This window comes from Schistocerca piceifrons, chromosome 1 (genome assembly GCF_021461385.2).
Source record: "Schistocerca piceifrons isolate TAMUIC-IGC-003096 chromosome 1, iqSchPice1.1, whole genome shotgun sequence".
Lineage (NCBI taxonomy): Eukaryota > Metazoa > Arthropoda > Insecta > Orthoptera > Acrididae > Schistocerca > Schistocerca piceifrons.
The window spans coordinates 451,897,685-451,918,889 of NC_060138.1; the positions used below are offsets into that span (position 1 = coordinate 451,897,685).

The following is a 21,205-nucleotide window of genomic DNA, read 5'->3' on the forward strand; positions in this document are numbered from 1 at the left end:
ATGTTATTTAGATAAGTTCAAAGGAAATAAGAAAATTAGCAAGCGATGACAAATATTTCCCGCGGAAAAAATATCTCCGTCAAGTGGCTGTACATGCTTGAAAAGTAGGTGATCAAGTCAATAACAGTTTAAAAAGTTGTATTTTACGTGCGTTGTGTTCAGGTCATCTCAGCATTCACCGAAAGAGAATTATCTGTGATGTGTACAAATCAGCAGGATGAGAGAGCAGAGTTTCAACAAATTTAAATAAAAAGTAATTGTTCAATTATTTAAAAATAAATTATATGGCGCTAGTTATTAACCTTAAGAAATGTTCGTATTTATTGCCAGAAGTATAAAAATTTCGTATGTAAGTAAATAGATACAAAAAATTTTGAAAACGTTTCTATAAATACACTTTTATCCACGTCTCCCGAAATTAAATACGTCGGCTATCTCACATGGAGTGATACATGGAGGGTGAATGAAAAAGGTTCATACAGTTGGCGTCGCCGCAGAGACAGATTTCATTCGGCTGGACGAATAAATGAAAAAGTAATCAGCTGGCCAAGTGGCTGTTCAAAACAGACGGTTGCCCCTTCACTGTCTAACCCCACAGTGGTTTCGCTACTTACGCGCCTGCCCCTGAGGTAAGCCGCCAGCTTTAATTAGTTCATGACCCAATTCACCGACGTCGATAATAATTTAGCAAATTTTCAAGCTTTACTGTCTCCATAAGTTCTTTGTTGCTGAGTAGGGAAACTGCACTCTTGAGAAGCTCTTACCGTTAGTTTACGTTTTCGGATTCCGCTGTCATTGCTAGACACATTATTATAAAACACGACTGATTCAGGCCGTATGCGGCCCGCGGGTCGCAATTGAACGATCACTGGTATCATTTAAAAAAGGATAGGTTCAGCCGCCTAATTGGAAAGGTTGTCTCTATCCTTCACGGCCGCAGGCACCTTTCCTTCGCGAAGTATGAGATTTCTGTGCGTACGTGTATTAGTTTGTGTATATACACAGCTTAGTCACCTACGCTAGACAGTACTGTGTGTGGGTGTGGGTAGGTGGGTGCTGTAGTGTAGTGTGCCAACGGCCTTGCCGCAGTGGTAACACCGGTTCCCGTCAGATCACCGAAGTTAAGCGCTGTCGGGCTGGATTAGCACTTGGATGGGTGACCATCCGGTCTGTCGAGTGCTGTTGGCAGGCGGGGTGCACTCAGCCCTTGTGAGGCAAACTGAGGAACCACTTGATAGAGAAGTGGTCTCGTAAACTGATATATGGCCGGGAGAGAGGTATGCCGTTGGGACTTCCAAGGCCTGTTCGGACGGAGTTTCGTCTAGTTTAGTTTAGTACTGTAGTGTAGTATAGTGTAGCATCGTGTTCGTGTTGGAGATGAAAACCCGGTGACGGCACATAGTCCACTCCTCTCGAAGAGCACCTAAGAGGCCGCCGATTTTATCGTCCCCATCCGACGGACAAATCACCATCAGCAATGTCACAGACCTGACTTCGTGAGACACTGTGGAGAGGTTTCGTATTTAAACTAAGACATTGGCGCAAAGTCTGGTGATCAAAAACTTGACGCTCCACCTCTCCTCACCCTACTCGCCAAATACTGGCGGTAAAACTTTCTTCCAGCACCAGGATTCAAACCGTTAATCTACGGATCGAGCGCGAGCGACCTTGGCCATGATGACGAGCACTGGTATAGTTCATGTCAAAGGTGATCATTTGCTGTTTGGTGGTACTCTTATCACGTCATGGGCCTACCCCTTAAAGTTATAATCACCGTGAACCAGGATGTTTCTTTTAGTATTCACTTAGACCAACTGTTGCCCTTTCTCCTACGTGAAGATGAGTATACTGTCGAGACGCCCATCTTTCAGAATAACAACAGCAGTCTTCGCACTGCGGCACATATCAGTTGTAGAAGTACGAAACGGGAATTTCGCTTTAGATGGTGCTAGCTGTCAGTGTATAGCCCGCGAGACCGCGACTGCAGCGCCATCTGCTTCCTGTAATGGCTGACGACGAATGTCAACACTCAGTAACCCAAGTTCGAAATATCTGTATCTGTTTCAAACCCGTAAACATGTCGAGTTTTTGTGCTTACTAACTACGATTTGCGGACAGCATTCTCTCTCTGTTATCATTTGAAGAAAACTGCTGCAGAATCGCATCGAATGCTTGTCGAAGCTTCCGGCGAACGTGCTCTTGGGAAAACACAGTGTTTCGAGTGGTTCAAAAAATTAAAAAGTGGTGATTTTGACGTGAGAAACGTCGAGCGTGGGAAACCGCCGAAAAAGTTCGAAGACAACGAATTGCAAGCCTTACTGGATGAAGATGATACTGAAACTCGACAGGTTGAAAACGACGGGTAAGGTTCGGAAAGTGGGGAAAATGGGTTCTGCATGAACTGAATAAAAGACAGCAAGCAAATCGAAAGACCACTTGTGAAATGCTGCTCGCCACATACAAAAGAAAGTCGTTTATCCATCGAATAGTGACAGGTGATAAAAGATGGAGTTATTTTGAGAATCATACGCGTCGTAAAACGTGGGTGAATCTAGGCAAACCATCGACATCCAAAGACCAAATCGCTTTGGAAAGAAGACAATGCTCTGTGTTTGGTGGGGATCAGAAAGGTGTCATCTATTATGCGCTGCTATGACCTGGTGGAACCTTTAACACTGATTGCTACCAACGGCAAATGACCGGAATATGAAAAAAGGCAACACAGTCATATTGCTCCATGAAACGCCCCATCACACAGCAAAACGAGTCACGGAAACGACCGAGGCGTTCAGTTGAAAAATACTGGGGCATGTGACTTATTCTCCAGACTTGGCTCCGTCTGATTATTATCTATTGGCATCACTGGGACACGCGCTCGGTGAAAAACGCTTCAGTTCGTATCAAAATGTACGAAAATGACTCGCTGACTGGTCCACTTCGAAAGAAGGTTTTTTTGGCGTGGCATTCATAGCCTGCCGGAGAGGTGGGAGAAATGTATAAATAGCAATGGAGATTATTTTGAATAAAATGTTGTTTATCAGTTTCAACTAACAGACGTGTAATTACTCAACCAAATTCCGGTTTCATACTTCTACACCTGGTACCTGGTTAGAGGAATACACTCAGGCGTACTATCGCTCCTCGATAGGCTATCTAAATCACCTGATCTTGTTCTCTTAGAAAATGTGGTGGGACTATTTGGACCTACTTCCAAGCATTCTGCTGGCATACCTGAAAAGCAATAACAGACTCGCTTTGTTACTGGACTGATTCATTGCCAAGGCTAGAGGGAGTGGTGCGTGATATTAGTGATACGTCTGCTTTTGTTCTGTGTTTATACAAATGTTGGTTAAAAATATGGAGCCACCACGAGAAATACATGATTGAACATAAATGTAGATAACATCCTGGTTTGCAGGTTGCACTGTTCTAAGGACCACGGACAGCATTTGTGCAATATGCTCAATACGTTGCAAGTGTTAGTCGCGATCACATCAGTGTTCTGTGTTGCGGCGAGTGCGTAATGTCGATGCTAAGGGCTTCGTAATCTATATAGCCGAAGTGTTTGGTGTTTCAAGAAGCTCCGTATGTAATATTCATAGTGTATACAGGGAAAGCGAAGAAACATTCTCCGCTAAGTCACAGCGCAGAAGAAAGCTTCTCCCAGAATGGTGACGGACGGGTATGGAAGAGGATTGTGACGGAAAATAAGGGGACGACAACTGCGTAAGTGAGAACAGAGGAGAACTTCGCACTCGCAAACTCTGTCAGCGCCTGAATACCACGAAGGGAGCTCAATAAGCCGGAAATTGCGGTGTGATCTGGAATCCTCAAGCCACTCCTCAGTAATGCAAATGTCGTAAGAAGAAAACATGGTGTCAAAGCCAAAAAACCTGGACTGTGGAGAAATGGAAGAAAGTCAAAAAAATGGTTCAAATGGCTCTGAGCACTATGGGACTTAACATCTGAGGTCATCAGTCACCTAGAACTTAAACTACTTAAACCTAACTAACCTGAGGACATCACATACATCCATGCCCGAGGCAGGATTCGAACCTGCGACCGTAGCAGTGGCGCAGTTCCGGACTGAAGCGCCTAGAACCGCTCGGCCACCAGCGGCCGGCGGGAAGAAAGTACTCAGGCCGGATGAGTCTTGTCTCATACAGTTAGCAGTTAAGTACCATAAGATTTAACACACATTTGAACATTTTGAACCAAACTCCCGCTACATTCCACTCTTCGGATGTAAGCTCGGTCAAAAGTTGCTAAGGTCATCAGTTCCTATGCTTACGCACTACTTAACCTAAATTATCCTAAGGATAAACACACACACACACACACACACACACACACACACACACACACACACATGCCAGAGGGAGGACTCGAACCTCCGCCGGGACCAGCCGTGCAGTCCATGATTGCAGCGCCTGAGACCGCTCGGCTAATCCCGCGCGGCCGAGAGTTCGGTGATTATTTCGGCAACCATATCGTGGTATTCCATAGGCCCCACAGTTGCTTTGCAAGGTCGCATTCCTGCCAAACGTCATGTGACCATTTTCAATGATCAGCTCCATCCTACGCTATAGTGTTGGTTCCCCATTGGTAATGCTTTGTTCCGACGCGACCTGCTCCCTGACCACACACCTCACATAGTCCAGGACTGGCCTTGTGAGCACGAGGATGAATTGTCGAATCTCTTCCAGTCACCACAGTCACCTGATCTCGATATACTAATATTGGGCCTGTGTGGTCTACTTTGGAAAGAATGGTGCGTTATAGTTCTGCACCTCCATCATCATTCCTTAACTTCCACTATTTTACTGGAAGAACGGTATAAAAATTCCTTGGAAACCAGTCACGACCTGTATTTACCCATTTAGCGCCAACTGGAAGCTGCTTCCATTCCCAACATGTTTCCTGCACTGTGTTTGGCGTGGTAACACGTTGCATTTTTTGTGTTTCCGTGTTCTTGTCCAATCCCTGTATGTTGGGTTAGCTGAGTGGTTCCTCAGCCGCACACCCTGAGACCTGAACACATTCTGTCCAGTGAACGGCTGTTTCACATCCAGATGAAGAACAACCTGCAAGCGGTGATTACATGTATTTCTAGAACAAGAAATTATACAGTTCTACAGCAGATACAAACACACTCAAAGACAATTATGCTGGCATTAGCTGCCCTCCTCCTTCCAGTTTAGGAGGAGGATGGGAGGTATTCGTGCTCGCTGTCGCGCACAGCTGGGCGAGCTGGAGCACTTTATCGACCTTCGGAAAGGTCGGATGCGGACTGCTGGCAACAATGGGTGCCGCAGGAAACCCATTAACCGGAAACGCGCTCGCGGCAGGCGACGCGCTTCGACGCTCGCGCTGGTCGCTCCAGCGCTGGTCTGTTGACATCGGGCACAAATCACAGCCGCTGTTGGTACTGGAAATATGGGGACGCTCAGGACAGCTCCAATGACATTCCAGGTAATTAAGCATTAAAATGATCTAATGTGAACAATATATCAACGAATTAGTGGGCGATGGTACGAGCTTTGCCCATCACACCTTTTATGTATTCAAACTGTCTGAGTTTAAGAGAACTAAGTTTATTTCTCTTACGCTGGGTCCACGATCACTAAGCATTTTAATGTTGAAATCAAGATTACACTAGGGCTGTAAATTTTCTGTCACAATTAAAAATTCTTTGACGTTCAGTGGAGGCCTTACACCCGCAAGACGTGTTGGATGGACGCCGTCGGGACTCAGTATAGTGGGCGTATCTGAATAATCGGTAATTTCCAAGAATGATTGCCTGTCGAAGTCGAGGGGAGGATCCAAACGATACATATCGAAATATCGAAAGCGTGATTGTAAGTCGATCATGCGACTCTGGTGGCGGGTGTTAGATAAAAATGACGAGCACAAGTAACTGATCATGTTTTCCATCGTTCCTTTAGTTGCTCTAAATTACAAACCTCCACGAATTATTTGTGAGTTGGTTGGGAAACGCAGACGATTTATGTCGATTGTGAATCGGATGTCTGGAGTTCCTAACGTTTCTTCGGTGGATTTTCACACATGGAAAAATCTAATTCCGTGCTTATACAGCATAGAAAAGCGTTTGACTTTTTGTCGCAAATGTGTACTACCGGGCAAGGAAAGGAGGGGCTCTGTAGACGGGTGGTGCGAAGTGTGTAAAACTTCGTAAAAGGAGTCTCGATGCTGAAATACCGTTACAATTTCATTGCGGACAGTGAGGAAAACGAACGGGTGTCAAAAGAATACGTGGTTCGACTCTTCCAAATTATCCATCCAGACCAACATAATTCTTCTATCTTACTGGATTGGAGACTACACCTTGCAAGCAACAGCATCGGAAACTGACTTACCTGCTAATACCAATACCATGTGTAACTATTTCGGGTTTTGCGGAGAAATTTGTTATATGGTAGTGACAAACGACAGTGTACCAATTGGTGGACCAAGTAAAGTTGTGGAAATAGACGAATCTCATACAGCTAAAAGGAAGAACCAGAGAGGACGACCTTCGAAGAGTGAAACAGATCATATCTGGGTATTCGGTGGAATACAAAGTGCGTCACGGAAGTGTTTCGTTGTGAGAGTATTGTCCAGAGACAAAGTCATTTTAGTGGGTCTGATAAAGCACTTCATACTGCCTGGTATAAAGTCATTACAGACGGATTTCAGTCCTACATGACTCTGAAAGCTGAGTTCATCAACCCCTCTGTAGAGTTCGTGTCTTCAGATGACCCCAGTGTGCACATGCAGAACATTCAGCGGCTATGGAAATGTGTGAAGTCTTCCATTAAAAGAGAACGGCATCCAGGACAAAGAGGCGAACTGTACTTGTTTCATTACCTCTATTTCCACAACTTGCGTTTCCAGGGAAAAGTTGACGAATGTGACACTCTGCCGATATTCTTGCGTGATATTGCCAGAGTTTACCCAGGCTATGGCAAAAAGGTACATCACATGGACTTTCACATGACAACACCGACAACGAGTAAGGTAAGTAGTCTCCTTTGTAGTTACAAGTATTATTGTAGCGCTCTTCTTTTGTCGTTGCAGTAGTGACCACTATAATCATGCTCACAATGCCCGCCGCCAGAGTCGCATGATCGACTTACAATCACACGTTCGATATGTATCGTTTGGACCCCGCGACTTCGATAGGCAATCATTCTTGGAAATTACCGAATAATGTAACAACTGCTGTTCAGAGTTTATAACGACAATAGGGATGCTCGGCCCGAAAGACAGCGAGACGAAAGGACGAGAATGAATGACAGAGACGCTCAAACTGATGAAACCAGACACGGACATGAATGTCTATAACATTGACATTGTAAATTCAGTTTCGATAGAGTAGTAGGAGACAGGCTTTTAGCTAACTTTAATCAAGTAAAACCTGTGATCAGAATAAAAACAGGCGCAGAACTGAGTATTACATTGTCTTATTACCTTTTGATTAACAGCATAAAATCATTAGCTTTAGATATACATCATAACATGAAAAGCAGCAGCCGAGCAGGAATGTAGGGCTGGATATTTTTTTAAATGTAACACATATTAGATGTGTGTGTCGAGAAGCCATTTCTGCATGGACAATCTAAATCATTGGCAGTCTTAGGCATTATGAACGAGTTGATAGAACAACTATACGAAAGGTGAGAGAATACTGTATATGTCAGAATCTGAAATATGTAATCCAGTAAGTATATTGTAATGTACCTACAGCAAATATGTAACATACCTACAACAAATATAGCCTATGTTCGCCTGTGAAAATGGGCTCGATAAGCAACCTGGGCTATCAGTAACCGGAATCTAACCTGCATAACACTATGTGCGTGTGGTATGAGTGTCAGTTTCGCCGTCATTTGAGCCTTCAACAGATCGTTATATGAAAAACTTATAACTAACATTTAGATAAGCTATCTGACTGAGGTCTTGAACAAGAATTTACAAGTGATACATAATCTGGCTTGTGCAGTGGAACTTACTGGATTAGAGTACATGACATGTTGTGGTGTGTCAGTGTCTCTGTTTGGGCCCTAAGTTTTGCATTCACCTCTTTAGATGACTGCCTTTTTCCATGTGATTTACAGCAATTCGCAGCAGCATGGAGCAGCAGCGGCTAAAGCTTATTGTTGCTAAGAATGAATTTAATGAAAAGGAGTTTGCTTGAATTCTGTTAACTACTAAATAACTTGTAAGAAGGGATTTCATACATTAAGTGTATTTAAAAACTTCAGAAATCATCATGACCAATAACAGTTTGACAAGTTTAATAACGACGAAATGCCTGACAAACACATAATTATCAATAATGGCTGAGTGCCATATTAACAAATTATTTCAATTTCAAAGTTCCAGTAACATTTAATAACCACAGCATTTTTGTGAATTAGATGTGTAGAATAATCATTGTTATTTGGAGGATCAGGAGGCTCGTTTAACTGACAAGCAAAACATGAGATTATTGCAAACTCGGACTAGCAGTCACGAGCCTACCCTGTAATTGCGCTTTACGCTGTGCTTGCGAATTTTACACTGAATTCCATCCATTGACTTCCATCTTCAGGCATAGTTAAGCCATCTGAATCTCTCCTGGCCATGTGAATGAAATCGGCCTTGAATGTGGTAAGATCCGCCAGCAGCGTGACACGTCTTGTGTCTCCGAGCTCCCGACTGACCCGTCTCACAACAATGCCCAGAATCGTGCTGCCATGTTTCCCTCTCACATTGTTACTATCACTATCTGAGTGATTATTTATTTCCAGTCTTGTACAATGCAAAGAATAGCCCTACTTAATGTTTAATCGATGTAATGGAGAGTTACGACACTCTCCTTACAGAAGTAGCAGTTGAAATTATGGACAACCATAAGACGTAGAATGGAATGACAATGAAAAACTGTGCCGGACCGGGGAACCCGTACTTCGTGCTTATCGCAAGCTGTCGTCATACCATGTGGCTATCTGTGCAAGACTCACGGCTAGACCTCAAACTCCCATATGTCGTCAGCTATGCGGCCTAGAACCTTTACTCTTGCATCAGTTACGTACATTCCCACACAGGGGATGCAACGTTCATGCATAAATGCTTGCATGTCCAAAGGAATTTTGCATCGTAATTGATAATAACACAGGCACTGCAATGTTGTATTTAACTACCAACAGCGGGTAAGCGACTTTAAAGTAAAACGTCTCACCTGTACAGGAACATATGCAATGGATGTACGAGTAAAGGTCGTGCACAGATAGCCAAATGGCAGGCGACCGTTTGCGATAAGCGCGAAAACCGGGTTCGAGTACCGGTCCGGTCAGTCCAGTCTGCAGCTGTTAGTTCTCCATATTCGCAGCTGCGAATGCATGTCCAAATGAACTTTTGCAGTATAATTCAGAACAACACAGGCACTGAAGTGTCGCATAAAATTCATAAGTTGCTAACATTAATAAATATATGTAATATGCTCGATTCAGGTTTACTGTTTATGTGGCAGTTTCGAAGAAAACTATATTGTAGAATTAGTGCGTCCATTCCGGAGGACGACGGTTCAATCCCGCGTTCGGCCATCCTGATTTAGGTTTTCCGTGATTTCCCTAAATCACCCCAGGCAAATGCCGGGATGATTCCTTTGAAAGGGCACGGCCGGCTTCCTTCCCCGTTCTTCCCTAATCCGATGAGACCGATGACCTCGCTGTTTGGTCTCTTCCCCCCCAAACAGTCCAATCCAATTAGTGCGTCCTACACAAATAGCTGCAGTATTTTTGTGTCAAAGAAGCGAACGGGCAGTCTATAACTAAGCGGTCATTGTGTCTGATGGCTATGTGGAGTAGATACGGCAGAACAACAAAAAGCCAGTCAGCGTGGGCGATAGACGATGAACTGACCACGATACACCGTATCAGGAGGAAGACGAGTGGAGCATAATGGAACTGCAGAGTGAAGACCATAGCACATTAGTGTGGATTCCACAGAGTCTGGAGCAAGTGCACAGCTGTTGCAAACTAAAGTTCCGGCGAGAGGCAACTAGCGGCGACAAGATAGACGCCTCCTTCTCAGCTTGCAGATCGTGCTGACAGACGCAGACAGAACAGAACTGGCAGCGAGCACGGACCAAGACTGTGTTGACAACGTTGAGAAATGGAACGAGTTCTGATCCCAATCTGAGGTGCTCCGCGCTAGGTGCTAGACTTCCGACCAGTCACGCTACTAAAACCGGATTAAAAATAGCTGAACGATACATCGCAGACAGACCGAAACGGGAGATACGCAAGATTATAAGCCCTCACCAAATGTGCGCCGTGGCCGCCGGAAACACATTAGCCGAAGCTACAGCCGATTACGGATAAGCCATCAGCCTCGCAGCAGTGAACAAAAGCGAAGCTGCAATCGTGCCAACAGACTTTTACACAGCCTTTGACTGCGTGAGCCACTTCTTCTACAAAGATCTCGAGCAATTCGATCTCCGAGAATGGTTCCTGCGAATAATGAAGAACATCATAATTAGTGCCACGTATTGGGTGTTGCTAAACGATCGAATTCAAAGTTCGCACCAGTCCAGAGGTCGGCAAGACAGGGCAGCCATCACTCTGTAGTTTTCTTTGCCAGCGGCTGGATCCAGTGCTGCGACAAACACACAGCACCGCCAAAGGAATTCCGCTGAATGGAACAGCGCAGAGCGTATGCAGATGAGGTTGGATTTTTCATAAAATAACAGAAAAAGTAGATTTTCTCAAGGTAGAGAAACCACTGCACACTTTGGAACAAGCGGCAGAAGCAAAAATCATCCAGAAAGACAACATTACTACCAACCGGCATGAAAAAATTAGAGACGATAGCATGTGGTACAAAGTAGAAGAGACCGACAAGTGCTCAGAGGTAGTTCTAAGCGGTCCATTGAAAATGGCGGCGCAAACTTGGACATCGGAGTTAGACACAATAAGAGGACTCGCAAGATCAAACGCAGGTAGCTGGACTTGTTCCAAAAGGCGAGGAGCGTAAACGAGCAACGCTTATCGAAAGTTTGGTTCCTGGAGCAGATGTCTAACCCGCCAGAAGACCGAGAGCTACGGAAAGGGAAGTTGCCGTCGCGAAATCTTCGAAATGCGGCGCGTACAACACGTATACTAGGCGTGCACTGAGGAGGAGTGGGAATCATTGAATTGCAGAGAAAATGTGCGGTTCTCCTGCTCCACCGATTGTGCCAAGGCGGAAAACTATCCTGACAGTATGACAGCCGCCCGATTTAACTCGTAAAGCCCAGAGCCCCAGAAAACGCCTGTCAACATAGCAGATATTCCTTTCAAGCTAAAATGTGTAAGGGTATTAAGGCACAAATGAATTAAAGACATTGGCTGCGAGTGGGCATTGATTTGATTCAATGGGGAAAGTTGAAAATCAGTTGCGGACGGGACTCTGAACCCAGGTTTCCCGCTTATTAGGCAGATGCGCTGACCACTACGCCATCCGGTCACAGTCGTCATAGCAACGGCACGGAATACCCTAGCATCACACACTACTAATGTAGTGCCCCTTGTCCATTTTCTTCATTACTCGCGTCATTTTGCCGATTCCCGTAAGACTTCGAGCCTGGTGTGCAACCAAACTGAAGAGATCATTGCCCGTCCTCGGACGTGTCTGACAGGTCAGACACCACATATACAGTATGTTCAAAAAAAGTGTCCAATACTTTAAGATTGGCCGTACTCATCGAAACAAGAAAAGTAAGTCCAATAAACGTGAATCAAGAAATCCATACTTTCTGAGATGTTCACGTTTTCACAGGAGGTATTCAACGTGGCGCCCATTCATGACAATGCAACCATCTGCCCTCCGGCGTAAGGAATGACCCACCATTTGGAGTGTACCCAGTTGTAGTAATGCTGGCACGCATTGAAGACGCAATTCTGTAGTGTCCGCGCATCGTTGATCGGCGTGGCGTAGAAAATTTCCTTCAAATGTAGCCATAACCACAAGTTAAGGGGATTGACGTCTGGGGAACGAGCAGGTCAAGGTTTCTCCCCCCCTCCTCCTCCTCCTCGATCATTCCAGTGGTCCTGAAATGTTTGCGTCGGATGTTCGCGCACGTTGTGACAAAAGTGTGCTGGGCGCCATCATGCATGAACTACATTTGTATCCGTTGCTGCAACGGCGCAGCCTTCAGCAAGGTAGGCAATACATTAATGAGAAAGTCCATAAAATGCGTCCCACTTAACCCTCGTGGTAGAACGTATGGCCCTACCAATCTATCGACAAGCACGACTGCCCATACATTGATTGAGAATCGGTGTTGATGCCCTCTTTCCTGAATTGTTGGGGATTTACATCTGCCCGTAAGTGCTGGTTATGGAAGTTCACAATACCATCTCTCGAGAACCCTGCCTCATACGTAAGTAAAATATTCGATATGAACAGTGGATCTGCTGCACTCTTCTGCAGCAGCCATTGATCAGAACTGCCGTCCGCCATGATGATCATGTGGCCTTAGAGCCTGAACGCGCTGTAGATGATGTCGGTACAGCAGTTGTTCATGAAGTACCTCCCCTCCCCCCCCCCCCCCCAGATAATAGTGTGGTTCCAGGGGTTTCTTCCGCCGAACATAGCACACGCTCTTCCATGTCAGGCGTGCGGACTGTGCGGGCCCTTTAACTGTCAGCCTTCCGAGGTGCGAGGTTACCTGTGTCCCTCAGACGCTGGGAAAGTCCACCGCACAGCTTATCAGAAGGCACTCTGCGCAGTGGATATTTTTCAGCGTAGCGGGCACGGGCTCGCAGGCTATGTCCATTTACTAAATCATAGCAGACTATCATATCCACCATTTCGCTTGTTGAGTGTTAGGCTTCCACTGCTAACAAGTGGTGGAAGTGGGGAAAATGTAAATGTACTACACCATTTGTACACATAAACAGAACAATGACAGTAACCAAATAAGTGAATCCGCGTTTGGAAGAAATTAAAACACCATGGTACGTACTCAGGGTTGACAATACTGTACAATAGGGACCACAAATACGATGAAAAGTAACTAGCCTACAATAAGAGTCGAACCACACAACCGATTGCAGACCTATAATTTTAGGTACAGTACTGTGACTAAGACATCATCATACCCTACCGGCACGTCTGACGGAGCACCAATGCACCGATTGTCCTAATACTTGTAACGAAGCGTCGCGCAGCCATTCCTATAAACACGTGTTATCTCGATAAGTATGTGTTTCCGAACCCATGTTTATTGGACTTAATTTTCTTGTTTCGAAGAGTACTACCACATCTCATAGTATTTGACACTTCTTTTCGTACACGCTCTACATGTAAGCGAATCTCTCATGCAGATGAGGGTACGTCCTGCACACAGCTGACAAGCCACGCAGGAGGACGGGAAAAAAACTTTTTGCAGAACTACTAGAAGAAGCACGACGGAATACAATAGAAGCGAAAAAACCGAATCGCGAATGGAAGCAAGTTTGGACGAAGGCGCCTCCGCTTCCCAAGTAAGAGCGACTTGGTGTAAAGTAATCAATGACACTGTGCCCACAAGTGCAAAGATCACAGCAAGAAAAGCCGTGGCTGCTACGCAACCGACGCCTTAGAACATCGTTTCCAATGTGGAGACACCCCAACAAAATGGAAAGCACGCAGAGACGTGCTGGCGCTGGTCAACAGAACCGCTCCAGAAAACATAAAACATCCAGCAACTCATTCCCCTGATAAAATCGATTCCAACGAAAAAGGAACCAAACTACAACTTGGATTCTAGGACAAACAGTGCACTCAGTAATAAAAATAAAGCATAAAGATAGCACATAACATACTCACATTCAGAGAAAACCTTGAACGACTAGAGATGGACGTTCATATTTACAGGAAACGTAAATTAATACGGTCTGCAGAAATATTAGCATTTCAGTCACCTCGGCTCAGCACAGCCTTGGGCCTTGATAACTTGTTCCATGTGTGATGAAATCGACGCGTATTATGCACGAATGGCATCCTGTCGTATAGCCATCCATGTTGGATTCACCTGGTTACAAAGTGCATTGTGTAATTGGCATTGGGTCACAGCGCTGTATCGGTGTCCCACATATTTTCGATTGGCGGCAAGTCTGATGATCTGATGGGCCACAGCAAACGGCAGACGTCCTGTGACACCAAGAAGGCACGTGTTCATGCAGCCAGGTGTGGTTGTGCATTGTCTTGTTGAAAAATGACGTCTGCAGAGTTGTGGAGAAAGGGTATGGCTGCGGGTCGCAGGAGGTCATTCACGTAGGTCACACTGATCGCAGTGCCCTGAACACGCACCAACTGTGATTTGTGGCCGTGCTTGGCTCGTGTTCGGGCCATCTCTCTCATTTTACATTCTGTTTTTACTGTTCTGCCATCTCGTTTCTTAATTCAATTACTGGTGTTACTGAGTTGCTGCCTTGCCTGCCCGTGAGCGGCAGCAGCAGCAGCGCTCTTCCATATATGCCCCGCCGTATTATCTTTGCTGGACTGCTATTACTTCTCGGTTTTCGTATTTTGGGAATGGAGTTCGTATCTGGCAGTGAGTTGCAACGCGCCAGGAGTGGAGTTCGGACGTGGCAGTAGGATAGTTGGGACGCGGCAGGAGTCAGTCGGGTTGGAGCGGCAGTGAGGTTCGGATAGCCATGACTCGCCCGACCGTTGTCGGCACACATGTTTTCAATAGGGACGGTCTTGGTTGATCGTCGGTTGGTCGTCTTACCGGACGACGTAATTGCTCGCCGATCGTTAATGGGTTGGCGATGTTTGCGTGTGTGTCAACTCGTCGTTCGTCCTCGTCACTGCATAGCCACTGCTTTTACCATTGGTCGCATTCTTCGTCCAAGTGTTTGTGATATTGTGTGTAACTTACGATACCGACTGCCCAGTTATTTTAGCGCTGTTTCCGTGCTGTTGTGTAGTAGTTGGTCGGTTGGCGCAGTCGTGAGGTAGCACCAGTGGGGCATGCAGCGTCAGGAAGATGCGGATAGCCATCATTTACGCGACGATTGCCGTCACACATGTTTTGTGTGGGGACGACTTTAGTTGTCCGTCGGTCGGTCGTCTTGTTAGACTACGTGTATTTGGCCGGCGTTTGCTTATGGTTTTGGCTGTGTGCGCCGACTCGTGGTTCGTCCTCGTTATTGCACAGTCACTGCTGTGAGCATCGTCTAGTCCTCGTGCAGATGATCGTGGGGTTGTGTGTAATTTATGTAATTTTCACTAACAAGTTTATCTAAGTGTTGCCGGCGTACTGCCTCTGAGTTAGTCGGTCGTTAGATTAAACGACGTGGGTTTTCGGGTCGTCCACCCCTTGTGGGTTCTCTGGGATCCGTTCTTGTTTGGTTCCACAGTCTCTGCTGTCAGCATCGTTGGAATTTTGGTGCAAGTGTGGAGCATTGGTCTGTTGACGTTCTGTCGGTTGCGTTGCTGTCGGATTGAGCATGGTTGGGCCGACTGCCTGTCTCTCCTAAGTGAACGTTAGTATTTCAACTGCTGGCCGAACCCTCTCCCCTCCCCCCCCCCCCCCCCGCCCCGCCACCCACCCGAAACTTCTGACCGCCGTTAGCTGCACTGCCTTTTCTTATTTTCTGTTGTGTGTATTTGTATGGTTCATAGCCGATGTTTTGAATTGAAGTTGAATTTCACAAGCTGCGACATCTTCGCGAAAAAAACAGTGACCCGTATATGAAATAAGTTTCCTTTAATTTGCGTCTATGGTCACAAACTTTTTGTTAACAGATTACCGGTTTCGGTCTTTAATGCCTATCATCAGATCTGTTTCATAAAAACAAAGTCCTAATGTTGAATTGTTTTTAGTTGTGTTTTAAGTCAAAGGCCTTCAGCCGCTTTAAAAGACTGTTTGGGACCTTCAGTCTAATTGAAGATAAGGCCTTCTGCCTTGTGTTTTTTTTATTTGACTTTACCTTGAGTGTTAAATCATGGGCCCTCAGCCGTCTTTAAATTAAGATTGTTACTTTTCAAGTGTTAAATTTTCGACCTTCAGCCAAAATGTAGAACTTACCTAACGTGAAGCCTTCTGCCCTCTAAATATTCTCTTTGCCGTCTGAATTTCGAGTTAACAGCTTTTAGCCAGTTTTTTTTTAAATTAAAGTGGTTGTGCTCTTAAGTCATAAGATAGTGTGGCGTATTCAACCGATAACTAAGTTCAAGAATTTGTACTGTAATTGAATAAAATGTTCTCGGGTTTCCAACCGTATCGATTGCTTAAAACTACACGAGCTTTCGGCCAAGCACTCCTTGGCCATTGTCAAGGGGTATGACAATGGTTAAGGAGTGCTTGGCCGAAAGCTCGTGTAGTTTTAAGCAACTGACGCGGTTGGAAACCCGAGAACATTTTATTCAATGTTATCGCTACGAGAATCTGCATTGTATTGTAATGTTTGCTCAAATAAATAAAGTTGTATGTGTTCGAGTGTAACTGACAGCCGCTCATTTTGGCCCTTTCCACAATTCCTACTACCTGTCCTGTCCTGCGGTTTTATCAGGGCGTTTCACCACACCATAAGGCCTTGAGTTGGTGGTGTATGTCTTGTGTGAATGTAGTCACTGTGACGCCGCTTCACCTGTATACGACGAACCAAAAGGCGACCATCTTTTTCAAACAAACAAAACCTAGATTCGTCCGAAAACACTATTGATGCCGTACATATTCCCACTGGTGTCGTTCCATACACCATTGCTGTCTAGCATGTTTTTGCACATCCGTCAAAGAAGTGAACGACGCGCACGTAACCCATTCCGTAATAAACTGCAATGGAAGTCACCCCTGATAGTGTACGATGAGTTATACTGTTTATACTGATTAAGTAGTACGTAAGCCTAGGGACCATTGACCTCAGCAGCTTGGTCCCACAGGAACTTACCACCAACACCACCAGAGCCGCGGAGGACGCAGAACCGGATGAGGTGTCGATCTTCTCGACGGTTGTTCTGGGTGGTGCGACCTGACCCATCTCGTCTGATTCTACAGCCTTACGTGACCCATTTTGCACACACCCGTCGCACAGCCTAAACACTTAGTCCCCCGCGAGCAGCAGTTTCCCAGATGGATCCATCACATTTTCTCATGCCAATAATGCGCCCTCTTTCAAACTCACTGATTTGGCGGTACCCTTGGCTCATACGTCTGTGATGCATTCCACACATCTGTTCAAGTCCCACTGATTCACTGTCTTCGGTTCATAGCGGCAACGAGAGCCACAGGCACATGTTACCGGTAGGTGGTGTTGCGCCGCGATATCGATGTTGACCTTGAACCTGAGGGCCGACATGGTCCAAATGCTAATCATTTCTGCAGAACTCTTTAATGTACGTGTACTGAGAATATGAACGTTCTATCTCTAGTCGTTCAAGGAATTCTATTTTTTCCGAAAATGAATATACTTCTCATATCCGTGGGAGGAGCATAAAGTCCATGATTTCCAAATAGCGTCGATCGTCATTCATGAGCTTCCTCCGTATAGTCTTGGAGGTGATTCTCAAGAAACCGATGCCGCCTGTTTCCCCTATCCCTCCTTCCCACCCTACGGCCGATGGAGGCCGAGCCCAGCCCAGCCTACACCCGCCTACAGATGCGAAATCGCTCCACTTTCAAACATCAAGATTAGGACATTGTCGAGTGTATCATCTTGCAGTGCCAGTGCACAGAGGGTCAAAAGAAACATTAAAAATTAGCTCCCTCTCCATCCATTAAGAGTTTTGGTTTCCATCCTTTCCATATAAAATTATTCTTCACTCTGTTTAAACTTATTTGATATATTCTTACCATGAAAAATATCAGTATTGTAGCCTGTCGTATTCTGTTTTTATATGCTGATACGTTGACTATAAATAGTTCATTGTTCATCTAGTGAAATGGTATTAGATAGTTAAGTCTTAAGGGGTTTGTGTTGTCCTCATCATTTCGTCATCATTCATGAAAGTGGCAGGATTGGACTGAGCAAAGGTGGGGAATTTGTACGGGCGCTGATAACCGCGCAGTTGAGAGCCCCATAAACCAATCATCATCATTATCTTAAGGGGTAACACCACTCTAACGGCCTAAAACAAGGGGTTTTTTCGGTCTTTTTTTGCGGAAGGAAAAGTGATAGAGAAATAATACTTCGGGTAATTATTGAACATATATTTAAGTACATTCAAAAAAAGTCTGTCGGAAAATATTAGAAAATGGCGTCACTGTAGCAATTCTCTCGAGGCGATCTGCGGCACGCACTACAACTGGTCTCAGTTTAAATCTGAAAAAAAGAAAAAGAGTATGTAATGTACATGAGTCTACCTTGTGAACGACGTAGGGAATTTTAGAAACATTGATTTCTGCGTAACTGGTAAGATCTTGAATGAAGTTCAATTTTCACCAAAGATAGGGCAATCCATTGTTAATAAATATTGTTTAAATCAACTAATCGAAAAACCCCTACGTCGTTCACATTATTTCTAAGTTGTGGTTAAATGCTGAAATAAAAAGATTGAAAATTTTTTGAGTTACGCTGCGTGGCGTTTTGAAAAAATCGTGTACCGAGAAAAACGCGTATGAAGTTTCGAAATGTGTTAGACAAATGAACAAATGAAAAAATCTACTATTAGAAAAGTCTTACTATTAATCTGCTATCCTAAGACTGTCCTGATGTACTGATGCCGTTGCGATAGAAATCTAATCCACTAGTTTATCATAAAGCGATTGAAATATCTATCGCGGCAATTCCATGAACGCCAAAAACCTTTCAATTCCGTTTAGCCCTGCTCGAAAAACGCGCATTGCTAGGACGATTCGAAGTTTGGTTTCCTATGCTTTCCGTATAAACTTACTACTTAATACAACTACTTTTGGGCAGTCTGGACAAGCAATAGTCACTGTGAAGCTTAAGCCTCGAGGACTTCGTTCTTGCAACGTGGTGTCTGGATTAAGCATTTTACATTTCACTTTTTGAAAAATAACAGAAAACTGCAAGAAAATTTGTAATTCTATATCCCATTACTCAATCCGTAATTCACGTCAAAATCCTCGTCACTGTCTTTCAATCTTGTAGCAAAGGCACTGACTTCTTCCGAAGTGCCCTCGGCCTCGTATCTATTTCTTGGATACTCTGATGATATACTGCTTCGACGGCGCGTTGGATACGATGTTTTCGTACCTTTTCAACCCAGTACACATTCTTACCACCCATTCTTACTTAAAAGACAAAACTGTATACCTTTTGTTCAGAAAGGATAGCCTGACACAGTTGGGGATAGAGTGTTTGTTGCTGTTAGAAGTGGTTTATCACGTAGCGATATTGGAGCGGATGGTTAGTTAGTGTGGGCAGACGTCGTCTTGGCAACCGAAATAAAGCAATAATTGGAACCTTTTACCGACCTCCCAACTCAAATCATACAGTTGTTGAAAAGTTCAAACAAAACTTGAGTTTAATTTCAAAAACATACTCGACTCACACAATTAGAGTTTGTGGTGCCTTCAATTTACCCTCGATATGTTGGCGAAAATATGTGTTTAAATCCTGAATCATCCGAAATTACATTCTCCGTAAATTATTTCGACCAGCCTACACGAGCAGTAAACGGTTATGGAAACACACTTGACCACCTAGCAACAAATAACCCTGAGCTAATAACGAGCATCAAAGAACATACAGGTATAAGGGAATATAGGGTTGTCGTAGCGAGACTTCAAAAATAAACTACAAATATACCTATTAAAAAAATCAGATTAAAATTCGCTTGCGGCCTTCCTGGGAGACAATTTCCACTCCTTCTAAATCAACAATGTAAGTGTAAACAGATGTGGCTTAAATTCAAAGAAATACTATCGACAGCAGCTGAGAGATTTATACCACATAAAGTAACAAACGACGGCGCTGATTCCCTCTGGTACACAAAACAGGTCAGAACACTGCTGCAGAAACAACGAAAAAAGCGTGCCAAATTCAAACGAAAGTAAAATCTCCAAGATTGGCGATCTTTTACAGAAGCTAGAAATTCTGCGCGGACTTAAATGCGAGATGCTTACTCGTACTTTTCACATCGAAACTTTGTCCCAAAGCCTGGCACAAAATCCAAAGAGATTCTGGTCCTGTGTAAAATTGCTAGCGGCGAGACACAATCAATGCCTTCGCTGGGGATAGCAATGGATATACTGTTGAAGACAGTGCTGCCAAAGCAGAGTTACTAAACACGGCCTTCAGAAATTCCTTCACTAAAGAAGACGAAGTAAATATTCCAGAATTCGAATCAAGAAAGCTGCCAACATGAGTACCATAGAAGTTTGCGGATTAGTCAAGCAACGTAAAGCATGGTCCAGATTGTAAACCGATTAGGTTCCTTTCAGAGTATGCAGATGCAGTTGCTCCATACTTAACAATCATATACAACCGCTCGCTCGACGAAAAATCCGTACCCAAGTACTGCAAAGTTGCACAGGTCACACCAGTATTCAAGAAAGGTATAGGAGTAATCCACTAAATTACAGGGGCATATCAAGTGTTGAGTGCTGTTGACTAGGGATTTCGAATTTATTCCATGTTACTGGATTTCCAAAAGCCTTTTGACACTGTACCAGACAAGCGGCTTGTAGTCATATTGCGTGCTTATGCAACAGCGTCTCAATTATGTGATTTACTGTCAGTGGGGTCATAGTTCGAAATAATTGACGGAAGGCCATCGAATAAAACTGAAGTGATTTCTGGCGATCCCCAAGTGAGTGTTCTAGACCCTCTGCTGCTCGTTATCTATATAAATGATTTAGGAGACAGAGCAACCGTCTTAGGTTGTTTGCAGATGACGCTGTGTTATCGTCTAGTAAAGTCATCAGAAGATCGAAACAAATTGCAAAACAATTTAGAAAAGATATCTGTATGGTGCGAAAATTGGAAGTTCACCCTAACCTACCAAGAGTGAGAGGTCATCCACATGAGAGCTAAAAGGAATCCGTTAAACTTACACGATAAATCAACCAAATCTAAAGACCGTAAATTCAACTAAATATCTGGGAATTAAACTATGAGCAACTAAAATTGGAAAGAACACATAGAAAACCTTATGTGGAAGTCGAACCAAAGGCTGCGATTTGTCGACAGAACACTTAGAAGATGCAACAGATCTACTAAAGAGACTGTTTACATCGCTTGTCCGTTCTCTGTTAGAGTATTGCTGCTGGTTGTGGGATCCT

General features: G+C 44.4%; 1 pseudogene; it reads left to right on the forward strand.

Moving 5' to 3' along the window:
• Positions 1-1,070: 1,070 nt before the first annotated feature.
• Positions 1,071-1,188, forward strand: LOC124726477 (annotated as a pseudogene).
• Positions 1,189-21,205: the final 20,017 nt, after the last annotated feature.